Source organism: Protopterus annectens, chromosome 1.part0, assembly GCF_019279795.1.
Source record: "Protopterus annectens isolate FY-2018-M chromosome 1.part0, PAN1.0, whole genome shotgun sequence".
NCBI lineage: Eukaryota > Metazoa > Chordata > Ceratodontiformes > Protopteridae > Protopterus > Protopterus annectens.
The window spans coordinates 1,977,219,765-1,977,232,098 of record NC_056725.1 but is presented as its reverse complement, the minus strand read 5'-3'; positions in this window follow the sequence as shown (position 1 = coordinate 1,977,232,098).

The window sequence follows — 12,334 nt, the reverse complement described above, 5'->3', positions numbered from 1 at the left end:
TCACATGATGTTACATGTATTGTTAACACATTTAATTAAGACTGTACATTTTTTATTATGAGACCCATTGCTCCTACTACTATTGGAACTTTCTGTGTGTATATTTCTTCCATATTGCTCTCATTTCTGTATGCAGTTCCTGATATTTTATGACTTTGTATTTATCTGTATGTAAAAAACTGTAATCACTGGGTGCAGCAATTTCAATAATAAATGCTGCTTTTTTTCCTTTGTGGGCTACCTGCCATAAACAAACTGTACAACAGAAGGAAGAAACTGTTGCAAATGAGAGTAAAATCCCATGAGTGGAAGAGCTCCCAGCTCAGCTTCAGTAAGAAGCTGCGATCCCTGATAAAATCCTCCAAAGCTAGTTATGAAAACAAAATCGCCACTGATTCTAAAGACAACCACAAAGCATTCTATAGCTATGTTAAGAATCTCTATGGCAACACTCAGATCTGCTCTGAGTTACAGCACAATGGCACTAAATACACAGACCCAACTGATATTGCCAACATCCTGGCAGATAGGTTCAATGCTAACTTTACCCCCCTCTCACCCCCTAAAGAGCCCATCTCTATACTGGAAGAATGCAAAGTTCCTGTAATCACAGCTGCACAGGTAAAAACTAAACTCTCCAAAGCCAAGAACACAGCATCCATGGGACCAGACAACATTCTAGGCTGCGTTCTACACAAACTAAAGAATGAACTGGCACCCCACCTAAGTACCATGTTTAATCATAGCCTCACCTCAGGCTTTGTGCCCACTGAATGATGCATAGTGACAGTTATCCCATTCCACAAGGGGTGAGCCACCATGGACCCCGGGAACTACCGCTCCATCAGCCTGATGAGCCTGGTCTGCAAGGCCAGGAATGTATTATCATGGAACTTATAAACAAAGACATTGGTAATCTCCAAACTCTGGACCCCACCCAGATCAGGTTTGTAAAAGACAGATCATGTCTCCTAAACCTGATAGACTTCTTTGAAGCAGTCCCCAAAGCCGTAGACGAGGGTAAGGTGGTTCACACAGCCTATCTAGATCTTGCCAAGGCTTTTGACACCATCCCCCACTCTGGAATTATAGATAAACTCACTAAACTAGATATAAATCCCTATGTCACAAGATGAGTTGCCAACTGGCTCACTGACAGAACCCACACTGTGAAAGTAGCAGACTCCAAATCCAACTTCACACCAGTGACAAGTGGAGTACCACAGGGTCAGTCCTGGGTCCTCTCCTTTTTGGTATCTACTTCTCTGAAGTACAGGCTAATGCAGAGGGTCTTTGGCTAATAAAGTTTGCAGATGACTGCAAACTAGGAGTCATAATCGAAACTCCTAATGATGTGGACAGCCTACAAAAGGGCCTCACTGAGACAGATGCCTGCTGTCAAATCCATGGCATCAAGCTCATTACCAAAAAGTGCATTGTCATCCCCTTTGGTAAAAACTCTCTACCTATGAACTACAACATAGGTGCTAGTATACTTAACACCGAAAGTGTGATAAGAGACCTTGGGACACAGGTGAACAGTAGCCTCTCCTTTGATAATCACATCACCACAGTAGTCAGGAAATCCTTCTACGTGGCACACCTCATCACAAAAGGTTTCTCATCCAGAAAAAAAGAGGTCATTGTTCCCCTCTACTCATCACTCATTAGACCCATTATAGAGTACAATGACCCTTTTGGTATGTACCTCACAAGACATCTACAACAACTGGAAAGGCCACAGAAATACCTCACAATAAGGATTACCAGCCTCAAACAGATGCCCTACGCAGACCGTCTAAAAAAAGTCCAGCATTACTCCATTGCATATCGCCTACTCAAAGGTGATCTCTGCCTAACATACAAAGCTATGTCAACCCCAGAACTGTTGGACATGCTCCACTTAAAGAAATCCCAATCTCTCCCAGCTACATGCTCTAGGGACCTAAACCTTGTCACCACAATAAACAGAACATGCCGGAGGGATAGATTCCTGTCCCAGAAACTTCCCATACTCTGGAATAAACTACCTATCTATATCAAACAAAGCTCCTCATTAGCACTCTTCAAGAAAAATCTTGATGATTGGATGGGAAATAGGAAATTCACCCCGGGGATCACTTCTGTGGCTCTGCTCGACAGTGGCACAGGAAAATAATTTTCTTGGGTGGCAAAAGCCATGGTACCTTTTTGGCTGGGCTTGTATAGGCCCTAGGGCCGATAGCCTAGTACCTACCTATGAACTATATCTGGTTTTCTCACCATCTGTTTTCTGAACAGTTGGTAATAGGTGATCCCATGTGATATAAACATCACCATTCGCTATAATGGTTTGTGGCTCACGTTTTCAACACTTCTCAGCTACTTCGATATTGCAAGATAGGGACAATCCCCAGTGCAATAGTCTTGCCACATTATTATGCCTTTCAGTATACAGGCCTTCTGCCATTAGTGTATCACACCTAGCAACAGGAGGTATAACTGTTTACAGTTTTGCCTTAGAGAAGCTGCATTTGTTTGTTTTTCCCATATGTTCACTGGACCTTGTAGACCAAAGTATTTGGTTTGATGTCCTGAGCTGCCAATATTAACCTTTCATCATTTGGTTTAAATTCAGCTCTGCTTAACTATTACTGCATGAAATCCTGATCAACGTGAGGATGTTCCAGGAGATATCTATAGTCACCACAATATTTATGCCCTTTTCACATTTTTTTTCCTCTCATCTGATCCTTCTTAGATTCTTTCTTTTTTGTTTGTTTGTTTTTTTTTTTCACATTCAGTCGCTGTCTGATTTTGTCTGCTTCTGGTTTGATTTCCGTTCCCACTTGATACTGATATGCTTCTGCTAAACTAAGCAGAGAAGTCATCTTAGACTTCTTCTCCTCATGTTTTAAAACTTTCATTATGTTTCAGTATTGTGAGATCAGCACATATGTATGCAGTCCCATAATTGCAGATCTATATATGTAATCAATTTCAGTAAGGCCCATACCACCTTCAGAATGAGGAATATATAATCTTGGTATACACTGATTTTGATATATAATTTGATAAGCATGAAGTTTTTATCTTGTTTTTCTATCCAACTGATCCAATACTTTTTGTGACCAATCACATTAAAATTGTAAGTTAAAACAAGAAGAGAAAATTGGTTTATAGCTTGGACTTTGTTCATAGATGTCAAGGTTGTTTTTAATATTAGTTTTAGTTTTCTGAAATACTCCTTACTGAGTTTAGTTGACGTTTGTTCCTTCATCAGTTCCCAAATATTTATACATACCTTTTTACTCAAGTCCCATTGTATAAAATTCCTGTACCAGATTTATATTTTCTTGGTACTGCAAAATTCCTGCTCCAGACCAATAGTGCAGATGGTAAGGTTCAAAATTACCAACTAATAGACCTAGCTTTGAAACTTGGTAGAGGCACAACTCAGCAGCATCTGTGCAGAAGAATGTTCATAGGTTCATAGGTTCATACTAGGCTATCTGCCCTGGGGCATTTATAAGCCTAGCCTGATTGTGTTTGGCTTATGCCACCCCTTGATTTGAGTATACTGTGCCCTTTTTAAAGTTTAGTTTACTGTGCCTCTGTCTAATAGTGACACGGAAGTAATCCCCTGACACGGAAGTAATCCCCCCCCTTTTTTTTTGTACAAAAAAAATTTATTAAAAGTCAATAAAGTGCAGAGTCACACTGACAGAAGTAACAACACCAAAACATCAATGTAAACAGTTAAGAATTTGTATTAAAGAAAGCTTACAATGACACTGATAGGGAAAGATACAAAACTTGCAATGAAACCCCCATTAAATAGGGGAGATAAAACTATTACAAAGTGCATACACCTTTTATAAAAAGTCAGTAGTGCCACTTCTGTCAAAATGGCAAGTCTTAAAAGCTTACTCATAGGTTAACAAAATTCTGAACAAATTAGATCTCAGGTGGCAAACAATGCTGCAACCATCTACTAAACCAACACCCAGTTGCAGGGGTTATGTTTTGCTTACTCGGTCACTATAGTAAAATAAAAACAAAAAAAAAAAAAACAAATAAAAAGTCGATCATCTTTATATATATATATATATATATATATATATATATATATATATATATATATATATATATATATATATAAACTAGTGATCTACCCATGATTTGAAAGGTGTGTAACTTATCACCCAATGCACAGGAAGGGGAAAAACTGCTTAATCCTCACATCAAATCAAATACCATTCTTAACAATGATATCCACATAGATATATTACAGAACAAAACTACAAATCTACAGTAACATGCTGTGGACTTGTTTCTGAACAAGTCATAGCTGTCCACTCTAATAAATTCAAACAACCAGTTACTGTTTGCACAAAAAATACCAATAGCAAGTAAAAAAGGTAAATGTCTGTGAAAAGATGGAAAATGGCCCATAACCACTAGCTGACCTCTAAAGAAGGATCCAAGATCTAATAAGGGTCTTATAATTTGATTTTGTATATGTACAAAACTATGAACTGAAATGTTAAGGCAGCCTACTGTCTGCAAATCCAAGAAGCAGAAGTATGTCATCTGATTCTAACTGGAACTGTTAGGATTCATTACTGACAGTTAAGCTCCTATGTCTAAACTGGTAGGTATCTCCTGAAACTCAAACTGCTTTTGATACAAGGAGCTGAAAAGGACAGATGCCAACATTTCTTTACAACTCCTTAACAGCCTGGAAAACTACTTCTATAATAGGCCACAAGAATCCTATGGGTCTACCCATAGAATCACCATTGGTTGATTTTGACTTGAGGGCATCTAATTTACTTTTTACTTACTTACTGCAGCTTTCCTGCTTTAAATGCTGCTTTTACACATTTATTAAGACTGAATGACATTCTTATATCATCTGAGAAATTCTTAACTACTTGTAGTTTTGCTTTCATCTTCTCATCTGATGAACTATACAGTTTTGTCATCCACAAAAAGAAGATAAGTGTTTACACTTCAATATTTTCTAGGAGCACAGTTATAACCATGATCAAATTTCTTAAGCAGACAACCTAGGTTTTAACTTTTTCAAGTCTCTTGGGTGTCTAGTTCCATGATGGGTATGGACAGTATTCATAAATCAAAGTATGAATAAAGTTCATGAAATTAACATTGTTTCAGTCTTTGATGATAGCCAAAATTGCTCTTTGTAGCACCTGCAATGTGCCCAGAATTGACTCCTTCTGCAATGCATTTAGAGTTACATGTATCAGTAGCATATTAAAATACAATTGTAAATTCTTTTTTATGAGACCCGTTGCTCCTACTGCTATTGGAATTGTCTGAGTATCCTTCTTCCACATTGCCCTCATTTCTGCCTGCAAATCTTGGTAATTTATGACTTTGTGTCTGTCTTTACATAAGATGCTGTAATCACTGGGTGTAGCAAAGTTAATGATCAATGCTACTTCTGTCTTTTTTTCATGGTCAGAAATATCTAGTTTTCTAGCATCTGTTTTTTGAACTGCTTGTAATGGGTGACCTTATGTAATTTAAACTTCATTAGTCTCTATAATGCTTTGTGGCTTATATTTCCAATGCTTCTCATCTACTTCAGTATAGTAATGCTTGCATAATCTCCGATGCAACATTTTTTTTTACTCACTTTTTTAATTTAACAAGTTATTAAATAAATATAATAATATGATGAATAATACAGATGAAGTTAACAACCCAAAACAAATCTAAACTATATAAATATGTTTAAATGAGGATGCCGTGGTAGTATGGCGGTAGCGTTGTTACCTCACAGCAAGAGGTTCTCCCATTCAATGCTGGGCTTGAGAGTGCCTTCTGTGTGGTCTGCATGTCCTCCCCGTGGTTGGGTAGCATTTGAAAGATATGCATGCGTAAATGGGCGTGCCTCCGTTGAAGGTTGGGCATTGAGCTGGCACCTCGGCGTTTCGTAAAAATCTACTGCCAATCATTAGCTGACTGGAGTTCTGCTGTGGCGACCCCTTACTGGGAAAAGCCGAAAGACAAACAACAATATAAATATGTTTAAATGCCTATAATAGGGATAAATATTTAATTCCTATATAAATAAATAATGAAAATTATATAAACAAAATTTGATTTTTATTAAAAAGAGTCAGATTGTAAGCTATCAATCAAAGATAGCATTTTCTTCCAAGGATTGTTGACAAATGGATTTGGATGAATTCTATGTTCTTTAACTTTGGTTTTCTTATGTGTGATTTCCTTTAGAAAAGATAAGAAGTCTTCGTAAAGTGGAATATCAGCAGATCTCATTTCCTAGTCATGTTTTGCTTGCAACTGCATAATATATGTAATATACATCAATACTGTGACCAAGATGTGGATTTAACAGATGATAAAATCTGATTCTTATTTTCATGAGACAGACAAGAAATATGATCCATAGTAATATGATTCCAATATTTATTATTTGGTTTTATCTTGTAACTTATTAAGGTTTTAGATAATTTCAAAGTTAGATTTCAGTTTGTGATTTATTCTAAATAACTTCATATAAATAGCTAATCATTTTGGGGGGGGCTTTAAAAAAGAGTTATTCAGAATTTTCCAAATGTTTTTGAGTATGTGTATTAACCAGTCATAAGAATCTAAGTCCTAATCCTTTATAATTAGATGAATTTCTTTAACTCTGAGCCAATGATGCCAACAAATATTTTTTTTGAATCCCAAGAAATTAGTATGTTGTTATGTACTTTATTTTAAAAAATTGGTAATAATAAAGGGGATTAAAGTTTCCAACCAAATTTAGTGTCAGTACTGGTTAGAATATATTTTTTAATTATTTTGTATAGAGTTTGCAAAGCTAACTTTTGTGGGTATTTAGATATTATATTGTATAATATAACAAAGAAAGTGCCAAAAAACATTGATCAGTTTTATATTCTAACATTAGCTGGGATATTATTTTGTAAAATTATTAATTGTAGAGACTTCCAGATAGTATAACTTAGATCCACCCAATTCAGGATGATTTTAAATATCAATGCCTTAATGTATGTCTCAATATCTAGAAAATTAATCCCTCCCTGATACCATAGTCTGATCTGATGAATAAATGTTATTCTATTTATATTAGGGAACAATAAAAACTTTATTAAAAGCATATTTATGTCATTAATGACATGCTTTTCTGGACAAATGGAAAGTGCTTGAACTATATATAACATTTTGGGAAGAAGAAGAATTTTTATTAATTGAGTCTATCTTCAAAGGACATGAACAGTTTATTCCATTTATCAGTAAAGTTTTTTATTGTTTTTATAATATTTTTGTAATTAACTGATATTGTTTCTTCTACGGAATTAAGTAAAACTATAACAAGGTAATCAAGAGAGTTCAATTGTTTTCCTATAATGTGACTTTTACAAATTCTCCACTATCACTTTCACTACAAATATAGGGGTCAATTGTGCTGCATCATGATCTAATTCTGAATTGCTGGTCTCATAATTACCTTTCTACTACACTGCATATTTATTTATCGGTCACAATCTTTCTCAGTTTCATGCATCACCATGTGTCTCACATTCATGCAATGTGACAGGAGTTTGTTAGCTCTGTACTCCCCAAAGCAGTGAATGTCCCCTTTGTTCTTGTACACTGGCATTAGAATCATAATTATCCAGTCATGTGGGTGTACCTGTCTCTCCATACTGCTATGAGTACTCTCAGGGGCCACTTATTCCCTGACTCACTGAACACCTAGATCATATCTGATGGGACCTAATCAGGGTTTGTTGCTTTCTCTGTCTTAAGTTTTTTTTCAACATTTTTTGATGATTTTTCTCAGTTTATTCTGTAGAGAAATTCCTATTCACACATCTAATCTAGGAATAGACGGAAACTACTGCATAAACATGATTAGTGCTCTAACACGATTATATGTTAAAACAAACATTTGTTCACTATATCAATAACTCCCTAAATAACATGAATGGTGGTAGTATGAACAGTGAGATGAAGTTATCCCCCTGCCTAATGGCTGTCTTTCAAGGCAACATTTTAATATCTGATGTAAGATGAAATCAGTATGTACCTGTAAATAATAACTCATTTTATATAAATGAAACAACAAAATGGCAATAAAATACACACTTTTAATAAAACAAAAAACAACTGGTAAGTGCTTTCATTCACATAGAACTTCTTCAGACTTGGATGCATCACATACAAACCTCATATTTATATGGTAAACAAACTCACATGATTATTGCATTAACAATGCTTTAACCCTTTCTTACATAAAACTGCTTTCAAATTTTCCTTCTCATGCATACCGGGATCTGCATCTGTGTTTAGCCTCACTTGCCAGACATATTCCTTCCAATTCAAATCCTCTTCTGCTTCCCATCTTTTCTCTGCATTTGGTACTTGGTCAATAATAATAAAACTAAACCCCACTTTAGCTTTGTTATGAACACTTACAACATGTCTTGCTAAGGCATTGGTCAAATCTAACTTCTCCACTGCCCTAAGATTTTCAAAAATTCTACGGTGGAAGCTAAGTATTGTTCTTCCAATATAAAACACATGGCAGGAATTGCATAATATTAAATATACAACAAACTTAGATTTGCATTTGTAGTTGCCCCTAATGTTAATATAGTAATTCCTAGCTTATATTTTTTGGTTTCTAAAATATCCTTTAAACTGCTCCCTCTTTTAGTAACAAAGATAGTTTTTTCACATATAAAATATTTAACTCTTGGAAGTTTCTTAAAAACGTCCAATTGTTTGTAATAATCTGCTTAATACTAAACAAGTCAACTGATTTGTTCAACGTATAGCTTAAATTATAATCTACTACTGACACATTCTCTTTCATATCATTAAGTGTCCCCTTTGCTCTAACAACTTTAATGCTGGCTATAGCTTTATTTATGACCATCATGGGGTACCCTCTGATCAGAAATTTCTTTCTTAAAATTTCACACTTTTCTAAAAAATACTCATCTTCATCAGCAAGTCTATTGATTCTGTCAAATTGACTGTACACAATATTATTCTTTAGTTTTGTACTATACATACTGCTATACTCCAAGTAACTATTGCTCTGAACATCTTTTTTATATATTTTAACCAAGATTTTGTCAGTTTTTTTTATACACAGATCCAGGTAATTAACACTGAAGTTATTTCTGTGAAAAGAAAACTTCAAAGAACTAGAAACAAAATTTAAATATTCAAAAAAGTTGAGCAGTTTAAATTCAGAACACCCCCCCCCCCACAGAAAAAGCAAGCCATCTATAAAACACTGATAGAAATAAATATTACCAGCAAATCTGGAATTCAAAATATATTCCCTTTCCCAACTGATCATAAACAAATTGGCATAGCTGGGGGCCATAGCTGCCCCCATACCCACACCTTTACTTTGTTTAAAAAAATCTGTTGTCAAAAGTAAAAAAAAATATAAGACAATATCACATCTAATAATTCGGACAACAGACTAATTTCCTCAGCAGCAAAATTAGAACAATCTCTCAAAACTTCTGTAACCCTTTCAATTCCCTCATCATTAAGGATTACAGTGTATAGGGAACATACATCTGCAGTTACTAACCATGTATCCCCTCTTAAAGAAACATTTTTCACACTTTGCTTAAAATCAAATGAATCTTTAGCATATGATTCTGCTGTGACAACTGCCTTTTGTAAGCATCTGTCAACAAATATAGCCATGGACTCAGTTTTGCTGCCACTATTAGCCACTATAGGTTTAAAACTTGGTGTATCAAAAAACTCCAGCTTTACTCCGTCGCATATCACCTACTCAGAGGTGATCTTTGCCTAACATACAAAGCTATGTCAAACCCAGATCTGTTGGACATGCTTCACTTAAAAAATCCCAATCCCTCCAAGCTATATGCTCTAGGGACCTAAACCTTGTCACCACAATAAACAGAACATGCCAGAGGGATAGATTCTTGTCCCAGAGACTTCCAATACTCTGGAATAAACTAACCTATCTGTATCAAACAAAGCTCCTCATTAGCACTCTTCAATAAAAATCTTGATGATTGGATGGGAAATACGACATTCACCTTGGGATCACCTCTATGGCTCTGCTCGACAGTGGCACAGGAAAATCATTTTCTTGAGTGGCAAAAGCCAGGGTACCTTTTTGGCTGGGCTTGTATAGGCCCCAGAGCTGATAGCCTAGTACCTACCTATGAACCTATGTATCCAAGCTCTTAAGTATTTTGGGAAGACAAAAAAACTTTCCCAATTTGGGCTTATTTATACAAAAACAGTCCGCTAATTGATTACTAATTATTCCTTCAACTAACCATTCTTCAATTAATGAATTAATGAAATTATAATTTTTATCAATATCATCCCAATTTACTTCATCATAAAAATCACCATTAGATAATACATCATAAATACTTTTTTTTGTAGAAACTATAGTCCATGACTACCACAGCGTTCCCCTTGTCTGCTTTAGTAATGTAGACATCTTTGTCATCAATAAGCATCTGTAAAGCATCTTTTTCTGTCTTAGACATATTGTAGCAAGCATTTTGCTATGGTGATTTAATAAATCCCTAACCTCTCTTTTACATGTTAGTAAAAATGCCTCTAACTCTGGCCTAAGTGGAGTATTGAAAACACTGGGTTTCTTAAAGAAATATTGTTGATATGCCCTATCTTGAAAAAAACATTTCAAATTAATTTTGCGCAAAAAACCTCATCAAGGCATTGATGACAGACAAAATATTAGCCCTAGAAGATGGCACAAAATTAAGTCCTTTGCTTAAAACATTAATTTTGTTCTGAATTAAGCACCACAGAAGATAGATTCACTATTTTAAAATTCAAATTAACAGTACCTTTATTTGGTGATTGTGCTAATTGTGATTGTGCTGCTGGTACTTCCATGTAGTTTGATTTTGGACATTGCATAATTTTGCTGCTTGCTGACAGCAGCAATGTTCATTCCTGTTCCAATTGGTATTTCCCTTGAAATTTTGTTGTTGTTGCAAAACTTTTTTTTTCCTTTGCTGTAAAAAACTTCTTTTTTTGTCCATATCCTTGGTTTTTCTGTCCCCAGGACTGTTTCCTCGGCTCAGAAGTTAATTTCTTCCCTACTATCTGTGCCCAGCGTTCAATAACTCATTTTGTCATAGTGCTTCAACCAGCATTATACATGTAGCAAACCATACAAGCTGTTATTTTAAAGTGGAATTATTTTTTCACTCTTTATTCCTAACATATTGAAAAAAGCACATACAGCAAACATCAGGCAATTTAAAACATTTTTTTTGGGAAAATGTATGGTTTTATCCAGCAAGAAATTTTTGCTAAATGCTATCATTTAAATCAAGTTAAACTGAGTACCTGAAAAGAATAAAGAGGTATGCACACTGCTGCCTTTTTTTTTTTACTAATGAAGTTGCAAAACCCTGCAATATGTGTGGTAAAAAGAATAAATTCACAACCCTTTATTGGTACTTTCTGTAGAGCTGTACTTTCTTAAGAGTTGTTAAGTAATAATTTGTTCAGTGTCACAAAGGTTAGGCTAACTTTTTACATTTTTGATCTTTAATCTGTATTGTTAGATTAATATGGATCACATCCTTGATATTTAAACTAAAAAAAAGACTGAAGCCTTGTTTTTAGAGATGGCACCCTTGTATCTCACTTTTCAGACATTAGCCAAGCACCCTAAGGAGCAAGAATGCAGAGTACTGATATACATAACGTAGTGACTATAACAGTATAACCTTTACTTAATGGATGATTGGTTTGTTAGGAATAGTTCACAATGTCCAGTCTACAGTACATTCAGAATCCACTAAATGATGTGAAATAATTTCTTGATGGCAATCTTTTTAAGCCAATTACATTATATTCACAATTCTAATACTAATGGGTATTGGAACAACTAGTTCACGATGCATATAATTTGTTATTCACAGTGCAAAATTCATGCAATTGGTATTAACTTGGAGTGTATTATCAACTTCTGCAAGACTTAGGGATATCAGCTATGAAACATTTAGTATAGGTGTGTAGGAATCCACTGTCTTATTTATATAGTGACATTCTGTGGATGTCATGGTGAAAAATGAATGCATGAAGTGGAATAAAGATGGAAAGTCTAATAATTCATTGTCTTTGTAGCAGTTACATTTACTATTCTGAAATGATAGTCTTTCAGACTGGTGTAAAAACTTTTAGAGAAGACTGATCTCTAATAGCTTTTGTCATATTGTTCCAAGCAGCAGGACCAATTTTAATGATAACCATTTCTGCAACTCCTTGCACAAAGCAAAGTCTAATAAAACTGCCC